This window comes from Equus przewalskii, chromosome 12 (genome assembly GCF_037783145.1).
Source record: "Equus przewalskii isolate Varuska chromosome 12, EquPr2, whole genome shotgun sequence".
Classification (NCBI taxonomy): Eukaryota; Metazoa; Chordata; class Mammalia; order Perissodactyla; family Equidae; genus Equus; species Equus przewalskii.
Genome location: NC_091842.1, coordinates 28,936,448 through 28,949,358, shown reverse-complemented (window position 1 = coordinate 28,949,358; position 12,911 = coordinate 28,936,448). Strand labels below are relative to the sequence as shown.

The 12,911-nt window shown below is 49.7% G+C and overlaps 1 protein-coding gene across 1 annotated transcript in view; it reads left to right on the top strand.

Moving 5' to 3' along the window:
* XYLT1 (xylosyltransferase 1) overlaps positions 1 to 12,911 on the top strand; it is a 304,820-nt gene that overhangs the window by 134,446 nt on the left and 157,463 nt on the right. The gene's annotated exons all lie outside the window — the stretch shown is intronic.

The following is a 12,911-nucleotide window of genomic DNA, read 5'->3' as shown; positions in this document are numbered from 1 at the left end:
AGAGGCTGTCGCCGTTTCTTTTCTGGGTCTGTGGCTTTGTTCTTGGTGAGTTTGCTGAGAATCCTGGTGGAGGAATGTCACAGCCGCGACCTCATCACCCCCGTACTCTTTTCTGTCTGTACAGCGTATCTGTAAAGTTGGGGGATATATACAAATAGACTTATTTCCCGCGTACGCTAGAAGAACATTCTGTGAAAACAAACACCTTCTCTTTCAGCTTCACTCGCCAAGGGCAAAGAAGGAACTGAGACTGGCTTAACTGGTCCTGGAACTTTGATTACATCCCATTTGGTTCCCAAGACTTTTTGAAAAAAAATCTTACCTGTGGATTTCCTAGGTTGTTGACAGGTGATGCTTTTGGCCAAAGGCTTACAGCAGGTTTCGGGCCAAGAAAACACGTCAGCAATTTCAGAGGAGCTGAGCTTGAGGAATAAGCTGAAATAAAACGTGACCGTCACCTCACCTGAGTCCCAAGTCCAGAAGCCGGTGCCATTATTCCACACCACGCCTTTGGTGGACAAATAGGGCATTTCCGTAATCTGAGGATAGCAGAGCGGGAGTAACGGCGTTGGTGGGGAGAGGGGGAGAAAAACACGCTGCCAGAGATACGCATCTTTGCACCTGGGCTGGTGCCTGTCCTTCCCTCTGCCTGGAGCCTGTGCTCCCAAATTCTGGCACGCTCACCCTGTCACCTGCTGCCCTCGGGTCCTTGCTCAACGGTCATCTCCTGGGGAGGCCATCCGACCACCGCTTTTAAAATTTCGGACTGCCACCATTCTCTCTCCCTCCCTTCTGATTTATTTTTCTTCATAGCTGTTATTACCACCTGACAGGCTATATACAACTACTGTTGGCCTCCCCCATTCCAATGCAGGTTCCAAGTGAGCATCATTTATGCCTTATCAACTATAGATATACACACACATATCCATACATCCATATATTTATTGTTCACAAATTGTTACATAGACCTGAGTGCCTGCCACATAATTGGTGCTCAACAAATATGAATTAACAAATCATGTGTATACATTGATTATCAGGGTAAGCCTCACTTTCAGAAATGTTGAAAGCGTGAACAAAAATATATTCATCTCAAAATCAAGAGAAATGGTAAAATGCCAGGATGACTTCGATCAGCTAATCGTACGTATTCCGAGAATCAGTGTGAGGAGGCTGAATGTGTTTTCAAGCCGTGTTGGGCTGAAATTATTCCTCTTCTGACTCCAGCCGTCGTCATATCAGTAATAACGAGAATCAAAGAAGATCGCGGGTGCGGGTGTTCTAGGCTCATTTCTGAGGGCTTCCCGTGTGTCCTGTCATTTCACCCTCACGATGACACGCTTATCCTGTCAATTTAATAGATGAGAAAACTGGGGTCTCGAGAGGGTATCAGAATTTCTTTTTTGTTGATTTGGAAAATTTTTCATATACTCACAAATAAAAGTCAGGGTTGGCAAATTTTCTGTAACGGGCCTGACAGTAAATAATTGAGGCTTTGTGGGGCATATCGTCTCTGTCACAGCTACTCACTTCTGCCGGTGTGGCGATAAAGCAGTTGTAGATAATATGTAAATGAACGAGCATGGCCGGGTTCCAATGAAACTGTACAAAAAGAGGCTGGCAGGCCAGATGTGGCCCATCAGGTGCCGTTTGCTGACCCCTGAACTGAATAGAATCTTCCTGAGGGCAAGGACCATGTCATTTTCTTTGTTCATCATTGTATCCTGCTCAGGAAGTACGGTGCTTTGCACATGGCAGGTCTTGAATGAATGAATGAATGAATGAATGAAGAAACCCAAGGAATCAGTTGGTGACCTGCCTGTTGAGACCACCATGACTAAAGCTGCCGTTCTCCCTCCTTCCTCTCCTTCTCACCCATTCCAGGCCAAAGGGCCAGCCCCCACCTGCCAGCCTCGCTTGAAAGTCCCTGGGGAACTGGGTGATGAGGCCCAATGGGTTCTTCTGCCAGTGGTGGCTTTTTCTAGAACTTCTTGGAGTTCCGTGTGTTTGTTTATTGATTCATCTCTTGACACCTCTCCCTATTCTAGAAAGGGTGGAGGCAGTTTACAAAACAAAATAAGGTCACGTACATTAAACTGAGGCCAAAGGAAGGCTACGTGACGGTGGGACCATAACTTGGAGTCAGGATTGACATAAAGCACGGGCCACGAAGACCTTGCTGGAGGGCACCTGAGAGCTGGCTTGGAGCTTTCTGGCAGCCAGTGGGGAAAGCAGTGTGCTCCCTTCTACCACGCTGTGTCCAGACGACTGACACAGACCATTGCTCATGGCAGGCGGGGCTATGCTTAGTGCTCGGGGCAGGTGGAAATTTCTCCAGACGGCCTGCCAAGAAGACACTGTGAGGGCAGTGGAACAGCTCTAAGCTTCCTCCTAGTGGATGTGACAGGAGTTCCCGGCTGTTTGCTACAACGGTCCATGGGCTAGACTCGCCGTCGTGTACTCATGCTCTAATGGTGAGGACCCATCTGGACATCTGCGTTGACCTGTCATGACTTGGAGTGGACTCAGGGCAGCTGCATGAACAACTGGGCCCTGTGGTCTTCAGATGTCATTAGAGCATAAAGGGGAAGCTCTCAGTCAGGGAGACCAGGCGAAAATTCAGGCTCTGCTTCTGCCCTTTGGCCTAGTCCCATTTTCTTTGGACCCCAGCTCCTCATTGAGAACTGCGGGTTGACATCAGCATTGACCCCCCCCCCCCGGCGTTTTGGTGAGGCCCAGATAACGAGACAGCACTGTGGCCTCGACAGCCATCGTTTTGTTTAAGGCTCTGAGCACGTTGGCAAGGTAAATGTCATCCCCATCCGCCTCCTGCTGCGGAATACTTTAGATCAGTGTTTCTCGACCTTTTTTTCATTATCACCCTCCTAAGAAGAAAACTTTAATTTAATTTCAATTCTCCCTGGTGAGAGAAATTAAATACTAAGGGATAAGATTTATCGGGTAGGGTTTAGCTTTGGAAGGCCACAAATGATTGTAATATCTTAAGATTTTTTTACCACCACATCTTCTGAACTAATTTTTGCCCCCCTGGGGGGAAAACATCACCCCCGTTGAGAATGCATACTTTAGATAAATTAACTCTTCTTAGTGATCCATTTGATGGATGAAGAAACTGAGGCCCAGAGAGGTACAGCGAGTTGCCCAAAGTCACAGAGCTAGTGAGAGAGAATTGGAATTCAGTTTCAAGAGTCCTGGCTCTAGACTGTGCTTCCAGCCACTCCTTGTAGCTCATGGCAACAAACTGCGCCCTCTGTAATGTGTCTTGTTTTTTTCACTTAGGTATATATCTTGTCGATTCTTCAGTTTCATCCATATAGGATTGCCTTGTTCTTTTTAATTGCTGCATTGTTTTCCATCTGTATCAGCATAGCGTAAGTTATTTCACCAGGACACAGTTAGTGAAGGCTGGGTTATTTCCAGTCTTTGGCAATTAAAATCTCTGCTGTCACAGGCCTGCATCCACAAGTGTCATTTACTTAAGTGTCAGCAGGCTTGAAGGTTAAATTCCTAGAAACGGAATCACCACACACTTGCTAAAAGATAGCATTTTGTTGGGAGCATGGAAACATTTCCCCAGAGCTGAAATTCTTAACCAAGCCATTCCAGGTCGATTTGCACCACTTTCTTAACAACCAAGGTACTGTTTTGACCCCCAGATTCCATGGGACCCGCTCATTGACTTAGACGAGGCTCCCCACTCCTGCGCCTTCCAGGCACTTGGTTACCAAATTCCCCTTTTGTCATCCGGTATTTCCCTACGAGGTTTTGCACCGTTTGCTTTTGAAGTTCAATTCTCATCTCGTTAAAAGAAAGCCCGGGCAGCCAGCTTTCGTTCCTGCGGCCTGGGTGCATGCTTAGGGCTCAGATACAGCAACCTCGTGGCATCTCCCGAGTCTTGACACCCACCAGGTTGGCAGGAAGGAGAATCCTTCCCATTTCGCTGGTCTTTCTGAAATTTCTCCAAGAGCAGGATCTCATTCTGCAGACTCTCCTTGGCCTTCATGCATAAGGGTTAAGCTTTTAGCAGTCCGGGAAATCCAGCGTGAGTGGCCGTGGTTCAGTATCCGCAGGGGGCAAATTAAAATCGCTTCTCCTCGACTTTGCTGGCAAATTCTCGGTGGCTGAGTCCAGGCTAAATTGTGACCTCAACTGGAAAAGCTGGAGGCAGAAGAGGGCCTGGGAACCCAGGAAGGGTGCCGTCAGCCCCTCTCTGCAGCGTGCTGCCTGTAATTAAAGACTGCTGCACCATTAAAATCATCTGAGTCATTAAACCCAATGGTGTTTGGCAGTGGTTGGTTCTGTAAGATCCTTGAAGAGCAGGTTGACGGGATGGAGAGGCCTGAACAGTATTTTGTGCAAATAGAACCCACCAGCCTACTTTGTCTGGTGATGAAGTCAGGCTGTGGCTTACGGCTGCCCCCACGCCCATTCTGGAAGCTCAGATGTGCCGATTAAACATGGCGGCCAGGTTGATAATTGCGTGTTGCTGGATTTCATCGTGGTGATGGGGTTAACCATGCTTTCCCACTCTCCCTGGAGCACAGTAGGTGCACAGAAATGGATTTAATGCATTTAGACATCCATTCAACAGATGTCTACCCGATCCCTGTCACGTACTAGGTAGGGTTTATGGATACATGGGGGATATAACAAAGTAGCTTGCATTCTAGTTGGAGGATAAGCCAATATATAACATCCCAGATATGATAAGCAGCATGGGAAGGAACATAGTGAGAGGGATAAAGAATGCCTGTGGGTGGGCAAAGGAGCTTTTGGAGGAGATGTCTTCTAAGCAGTTGCCTGGGGAGTAAACCATGAGGATATCTGGGAGGAGGATATCTGGGCATAGAGAACAGCCAGTGCAAAGGCCCTGAGGTAGGTGGCAGCATTTACTCATTTACTTTGGGTCTCTATAGAGCACCACAGGAGGTCAGAGCTGAAGGACCTTCAGTCGAGCCCCTTCCCTGTCAGATGAAGACCGAGGCCAGAGAGGGGAAACTGACTGTCCCAAGGTCACACGGCTGCTGGTAGAACAATTTTTCAGGACCCCCTTCTCCCATCCTCACACTTCACAGAGACTTTGAGGGGCCTCAAAGCAGCAGAGAAGTTCAGAGTGCTGTGTGTGCTGTGGTGTTACTAATACAACATGGGGAAAAGGGGTTCCACTCTCTGGCCCAAGCAATTGGTTTAATCCTTGTCAGTCGCCACGTTCTCCTATGAAAACGGGATACCCAACACCTCACTGGCTTGTTGGGAGAATTCAATAAGCTAATAAGTCTAGACATTTTTGCACTGTGTCTGGTGCACCAGAATCAGTAAATAGGACTTCTGCTCTCTTCCCTGTTCCTCCGTTTCCCCCCCACAATGATTTCCAGGGGGAATCCCTGAGGGTTTGCATTTGATTCCATTTTACAGATACAGAAACTGAGACTCAAAAAGGTTAGACCCTTTAACACAGCCAGGAAGTGAAGGGGCCAGGATTGGAGCCCTGACGGTTTGACGCCAGCCTGGAGGTCATTCCTGTGCCCTCCCCATCTTGAAGCTCCCTCTGGATTCTTCATGCTTTGATTAGCTTGAGCCGTGAGCCGACAGGGGAAGGCCAGATCCTTGACGACTCCTCCTTCTCATCTTTGGTGTGAGCCGAAGGGTCGGCCTGGCCCTGGAGAAACGCAGCCCTAGTGGCCCCGGGCTCTGGGCCCCAGCTGACCTCATCCCCAGCCATCCCTGCTGGCCTTCTGTCAGATCCACCTCGCGGTTTATTTCCAGAGCCTCTGAGATGTCTTGCACGACGACTTCCTCGTCCCATGGGGCTGTGGCTAATTAGCCTTTGATTATTCACAAACCCAGAGGCAGGAGGGGGAGACCGGGTCCTCCTTGCTCTAATCCCCCACGTGAAACTCGGGCAAGGCCGTGGGCTTCTGGAAGTCGCTGGGCCAGGATTTGGAAATCGGAGGTGAAAACAGTCGAGAAATCACCAGCAGAGCCCATGCCCTCGAGTCTTCGCGTGGGGAGAAATGGACGCTGAGCTTGTCTCTTTGGGGCCACTGTCACACCCCCGGGTCCCAATAAACATGTTTGTCGTTGTCGATTTTGGGTTTTCCCTTGGGCACATCCTCCGCCACCTCCCTGTTACCACAGCCCGCTTTCTAAGAAGTGACTTCAGTTGTCACCAGGCCAGGAGACAGTTGGCTCCCTTTTAGGCTGCACATAAAGTGGGACATTTCAAAACCAGGAGTTCTGCCGTGCGCTTCTGGCAGGAAGAGAAATCTCTTTTCTTTCTCCCTGGCTCTATTGATGGGAGAAAGGACTCGAAAGAAGATGAAACGCCTCCGCATTTACGATCTGTGGCATTATTGGTGCAGGCTCAGAGTGCTGCATTCATTCAACAAACAGTCTCAACTCACTCAGCGCAAATTCCAGAGTCTTTACAATGGTCTAGATCTGTACTTGTTGACATTGGGGCCAAATGAATCTTTGTTAGGGAGAAGGGGGGCCGTCTTGTGCATCTAACATGTTTAGCGGTATCCCTGGCCTCTACCCACCAGGTACCAGTACCCTGCACCCCCAGTTGTGACAAGCAAAATAGTTTCCAGATATTTGAGATGTTCCATGAGGGGTAACATTGCCCCCATTAAGAACCGTGGTTCTTGGGGCCGGCCCCATGGCGTAGTGATTGGGTTTGGCGCAGTCTGCCTTGGTGGCCCAGGTTCACAGGTTCGGATCCCCGGTGCAGACCTACACCACTTGACAGCCGTGCTGTGGCGGTGACCCACATACAAAATAGGGGAAGATTGGCATGGATGTTAGCTCAGGGCAAATCTTCCTCAGCAAAAAAAACCCCACAAACAAACACAAAACCCCACAGTTCTAGAAGGCTTTATACAATCTAGCCCCCATTCTCACCCTGACTTAGTTTCCTGCTTTGTTTCTAGTCACATTGGCCTCCTTGCTGGTCCTCACTGACAAGGTGAGCCACGCCGGGCACACTGTCACCCAGGGCCTTTGCACTGCAGTTCCCTCTGCCTGAAATGTTTTTCCCCTAGATATCCACTCACTGCTTCAAGTCTCACTTGAATCCCACCCTCTCCATCACAGCCTACCTTGACGAGCATTCTGCTGCCCGCTCTCTTCCACCCTACTATGTGCATTAGTTGTGCATAGTGGTATTCTTATAGCTCATCTGTCTCCCTGTGCTGGAATTAGAGTTCCATGAGGCCAGGAGTTTTGTCTGCCTTGTTCACAGGTGCCCTCCAGGCCCTTGGATCACATTTCTTTCATGACACATTTATCCAGTGCCTGCTGTATACACGCACCAGGCATTGTCTGGACACAGGAATATAATGGTGAGGGGGGAGATCACTTCCTGCCCTGAAGGAGCTCAAAACTCTCAGAATTCAGATTCCACTTGCCCAGAGCTGGAGGAGAAGTTTTGCCCCTGGTGCGGAGGGGAAAAGGGGCATGGAGATTCCTGGGCAGGCAGAGATGAGACAGGGCCCTCCCCTGGGAGCTGGCTGCAGGGCTGGGTTTGGGGAGAAGGGTGTTTCTCCTGCCAGGGCCAGCCCTGCTCCGCACCTCACGTGATGGGGGCCCCTCCTGGCCTCCCCGGAGCTCAGAGCTCATCCCCTGGAAGCCCTTGCCTGCAGCCTCCCGCTGGCCCCATTGATATTCAGGCCACCCTGCGCTCTGAATAAACAGCGCCCTGCCATCCTGCCTGACGCAGCAGCTTTTGCCTGAGGCAGGAGAGCGTCGGAAGGGCGATAAAAATAGTGTTTAGTTACCCACACTCTGCTTATTCTGTACTTTCGAGCAGCAACACGTCTTCCGATGTGTCGGGCGGGCAGCAAGGCCATCCTTCCTCCTTCGTGTGGGGCAGCCTTGAGACGGCCTCCGAGGTGCCCCATCCTCAGACAGGCGTCTTCAGCTGTCAGTGACCCCCGCCAGGTTGGGCCTGGCCCAGGCAACCAGTTTTTCCAGAACGCTCCCCTTCTGTCCCCCGTCTTAGTCAGAGGCTTCTAAAGAGTGGGACAGAAGCAAATGCTGAGGCTGTGCTGCTGCGCAGGAGAGGAACCCCTGTCGGGGAGCAGCCGCTGATCCTGTAGTTGCTCCTCCTGCAAGTGTGAGCTTGCTTTGGGGATTCCTAATGACACTGGAACACTTGATCCCTTTTAATCTTCTGCACCAGGTGGTAGCTATCTTTGCCCCATTTTACAGATGAGGACAATGAGGCACAGAGAGATCAAGTAACTAGCTCAAGATCACACAGCGCATGAGCAGTAAGAGATGGAGAGGGGATCCAAACCCATTCCTCTCCAAGCCCATGCTGGGAGCATGGTCCCATCCTGCCCTCTGCCCTTGCGGGAATTTGAGTGCTGTTCCCCGGATATCTCCAGGGGTCCTCACCTGCACCTGCTCCGGGCTGGCCTTTCTGAATTACAAACAGTGGTCGCTAATGTTGACTCTAAGAGGGAGATTCTTTTCTCATTTAAAATCTTTAAGCAAGAACCCTCAAGCCTCTGGCTTGGGAGCAAATACATAGCTTTACACCTCTAAAGTGTCACGTTATTTAATTGGTACAACTCTCTGAAGGGAACTACAGTGGCTTTGCTAAGTGGTGGTGGCATTAGGGAGATGCCCAGAATGAAAGATTAAATACCAGGTGTTTGGGTGTTAACGGGAGGTTTCCAGTGCTGTCCGATGGTGTTCACCTGAGGGATGCCAGATACCCCGTCCTGCCCATCGCCCCTCTCCCCTCCTGGTTTCCTGAGATCTCTGGACATCAGCTAGAGTAGCAAACGGGAATCCGCTGCCCTGTGTCCTCGTGCAGAGTTCTGGTAAAAGGCTGCTCTGGGACTGAGTTGCTGAAGTACGTTCTCCGTTCTTCTTTGCTTGCAGCTGCAGATCTGAATTTCGGCCCTGGCATGCTCCCATGTCTTCAGGGAGCCTGACTGAGTTTACATTTCCATTGCACGGAGCCAGCGGTGCAGCCCATGCCGGGGTCTGGTCCCTGCCCATTGGTCATGTGGGCCACTCAGTGCTTGGGGCTGCGAGCAATTGGATGGGCTTCTCATCCTTTGCCGGCGGGACTGGGTAGGGCGTGGAAAGAATTGGGGAGGGGGTGTCCTTCCTCTGCTGGGCCTCACTTGGGACAGAAGAGGGTTTCAGGAAAACTGTGCGTGGCCCAGTGGAGATGCTGTCAACCCAAACGTGCATTTTCTCATTCACTTCCCCTTTAAAGTCAGAGTTTTCTCTGCTTCGTTTCCAATTGCTATTCTGGTGGCACAGCCTCCTACTAAAGTGGTTTTAAACTTCTTCTTCATCACCCGTCTGTTCAGGTGATGCTCCGTAAATAAACACTTGACTAGACAAGGGAGGTGGGGGTGCAGACCAGCCAGCTCATCTGATTTCAGAAGCTTTTCAGCAGAGGCTTGCAGCAGGTCGTTTCAGCTCAGCTCAACAGATACGGAGACTGACTAATACGTGGGAAACAGAATACAGTCAGAGCTGATGACCCTGAAAAATGCAGGGTGACAGTTTTTTTTTCATAAAATGAGGAATCCCATCTGTGACACAGAACCAAATAACTAATTGTGTTTCCCTCTTTGCATTGCCTGCTAGGCAGCTCAGAGATACCTCTCACAAGGGCCCAGGACCTATGGTAATTTTCTGGATGTTTGTCATGCTTCTGGTGGCAAATTAAATTTCCTTTAGGGTTCTTTTCTCTTGATTCCCTTCTCTGCTTCCTGCTACCTCCTGTGTGTTTTCTCTGTTTAAGTTTTGGTCGGTGGAACTGTGTTTTGCTTAAGGCTTCTTGTAACACAGAAAAGCAGGGGTAAATAGTTATTGAGATAAAGATACAGTTTGCAGCTGTATCTGGTTTTGTGTACGTCTTTTACTTAAGCATCTTTCACCTCGAATCCCTTTTCGGCTTACTCCAAATGTGAGGCACTCAGCGGCACATTTTGGTTTTCAAAGCTTTGGGAAATCAAAGGGCTCACAGGATTCCTGGCCTTTGAGTGGGTAAGGGCTGGACAAAATCAAGATGGCGCACTCGACCCCAGGCAAACCCACGCCCCTCTGTCGGCTCTGGGCTGGAAGCCCAGGACCTGTGATCTGTTCTTAACTGTGCCGTTAATGGACTGGTGGCTATGGGCAGGACTTTCCCGTCCCCTGGGACTCAGTTTCCACATCTGCGTAATGGGAAATAATTACCCCCGCCTGCTGACCTCCTGGGTCTCATATCTTACATGCTGCTCATCACATGAAAGTCCTTTTAAAACAAGACAATTGTCAGGCGGCCTGAGGATGATCGGGATTTGGCGGCGGATCCAGGGGTGTTGATCGACACCAGGACATTGTCACCACCTGTACCTGGTCACCCGCACAAGTAGGATCAGTCACGAAGTCAGTCACTTTGTCTTGATTAAGAGAAGCCTCTGAAATCAGACGAGCTGGCTGTGAATCTCGGCTCCGACATTCCCTCGCTGCGAACCTTGGGCCTCGGCCTCGGTTTCTTCATCTGGATCATGGAGATAATTTTGCTAGTAGTGATTGACATGGCCTCCGCAGAGAGCAAACTCAGTCTTTTGGGGGCGTTGACAAGTGCACGCTCTGTGGCAGGCTTTGGGCTCTTGGCTGGGGGGATCAGACTGTCGGGGGCACTCCAGCCACGTAGGGCATTCTGGACACGAGATGCACTAGGAGCTCCATGCAGCCAAGGGCCACTGTCCCTTGAGGCGTCTCCTTCCGCTGTGTTCTTAGTCTTTGCGGTAATGGCAGCTCCAAGAATGGCCGCTCAATGCCAGGTGCTGGGCCCAAGGCCGGCCTTTCTTGGAAATGAAATTGATCCATAATGAAAAACAAGATGGGCCCTTCTCTGCCTTTCTAGCTTCAGAATTTGAAAACTCAAAATCAGTCCAGATAGACATCTTGATTTTTACTTAGAAGGTTATTTAAAATTATGGAAACTTTGACGCCAGCCCTCAGTTACCTTGGATGAAATTTTCAAGACGTGGCTCTCAGCCTCGAAATTGGACGAACTCCTTTGCTAAACTCTCAAGTCTATTTTTTTTTTTTTTTTTTTTGCCTTTGGGGGAGAAAAATAGCCAAAGCTCAGAGTCCGCTTTAATTGCCAACAATGTTCTGTATTCTAAGTAGGACAACGAAGACGTGGAAAGGGCAAGAAAGAGGTGGAAAAACTGAAAGCTATTGTAGCACTTCATTTTCTGGATGAGATTTACATCCTTAAAACTGAAAATCACTGGATTTCATTTGCCCCAACCCCGATTTTTATTCTCTGCGAGAAGTCGTCGTTACACGCCTTTCCTGCTTGGAGAGAGGTTGCCCCAGAGACCGGGTGTGTTTCAGAGTTACTTCTCCGTCACTCTGGATTTTTTTTGTTGGGGCGAGGGAAAATTGTTTTGGAGCAAGTCAGATTTCTATAGCTGCAGAACTGAAACTTTTAAAAATATTCTGAACAGCAGTAATTTACGTCGCCTGCTGTCGAAGTGACGGTGTTGGATTGTGGATTGAGAACACAATCATAACTTTTTCAAGTTCCTATACCTGGGGATTCCAGAGAGCTATCAACCTAACGTTGGGAAAACATATCAGTCAAACTGATTTTTGGAAATGACAGAGATTTGTGAAATTGGGTAGTGGAGTCGCACGCTCGCGGGGGAATCAAAGCTGCTGAGTTTAGAGTTAGTTGTCACATGTCATGGAGTAGAGTACAAAAATGGTGGAAGATAATTGAAGGGTTTTACATGGAAATCCTAGAGAAAGGAAGACGTGAGACAGCAGGGAAAGGAAAGGGAAGAAAGGCTGATACAAAGGGTGTTCGTGCAGGGATTGGTCTAGAGCAGGAGGTGGCAGTCTACCGTTCAGGGGCCAAATCTGGCCCTCCATTTGTTTTTGTAAGTAAAGTTTTATTGGCACACAGCCACGCCCACTTATTAACATAACGGTTTATGACTGCTTTCACTGTACAGTGGCAGAGGTGAGTAGTTGCCACAGAGACTATATGGCCCACAAAGCCTAAACTATTTATTAGCTGGCCCTTGACGGAAATAGTTTGCTGATCCCTGGTCTAGATCATCATGGATAAAAACTCTGACAATGGAGCCCAATGCCTGCTTCATGACTTATTGTCTGGGTGCCCTTAGATAGTCACTTCATGTCTCTGAGGCTCAGGGTCTCTGTCTGTATAATGCTCCTTGTGTCACTGGGGTAATTTAACAGAGAACCCCAAAACTCAGTGGTGTAAAACAGTAGGCGTTTTTTGTTATTTGTTATTGCTTATGGGTCTTTGGGTCAGTTTGATGGTTCTTCTGCTCTCAGTGGCGGCCCCGCTGATCTTGGCTGACTTTCGTGTCTGGGGATCAGCTCGCTATAGGCTGCTCCAGGATTGTCTCAGCTGGGACATGTGGACTCCCCTCCACATGGTCTCTCATCCCCCGGTAGATAAGCCTGGGCCTGTCCCCAGGGTGGTGATGGGGTTCCGAGAGAGTGGAAGTAAGCCAGGCAGAACGGGAGCAGTGTCAGTCCCACCACACTCTTTTGGCCAAAGCAACCCCCCCCCCCCCCCCCCCCGCCCCATGAGCAGACCATTGCTTGGGACCATCAGTGCCGTCTGCTATCCTCATAAGAAGACAAGCCCCCGTGGGAACAAAAGAGTCACACAAGACACCTGACATGTAGGAGGCACGTAAGAAATCCCAGCTGCTCCCTGAGGGAGGCTGCCCTCCCAGGGTTGGACTCCAGGGGTTTTGCTGGCAATTCGTTGATCGTGTGGCCCCCCTGCTTGGAGAGGGCACCATCTTATATTGGGGAGGGACAGATAACTGTTAGCGCTCCCCAGTTGAAGAGTCGTGCTTAACATAGCGCTGGCA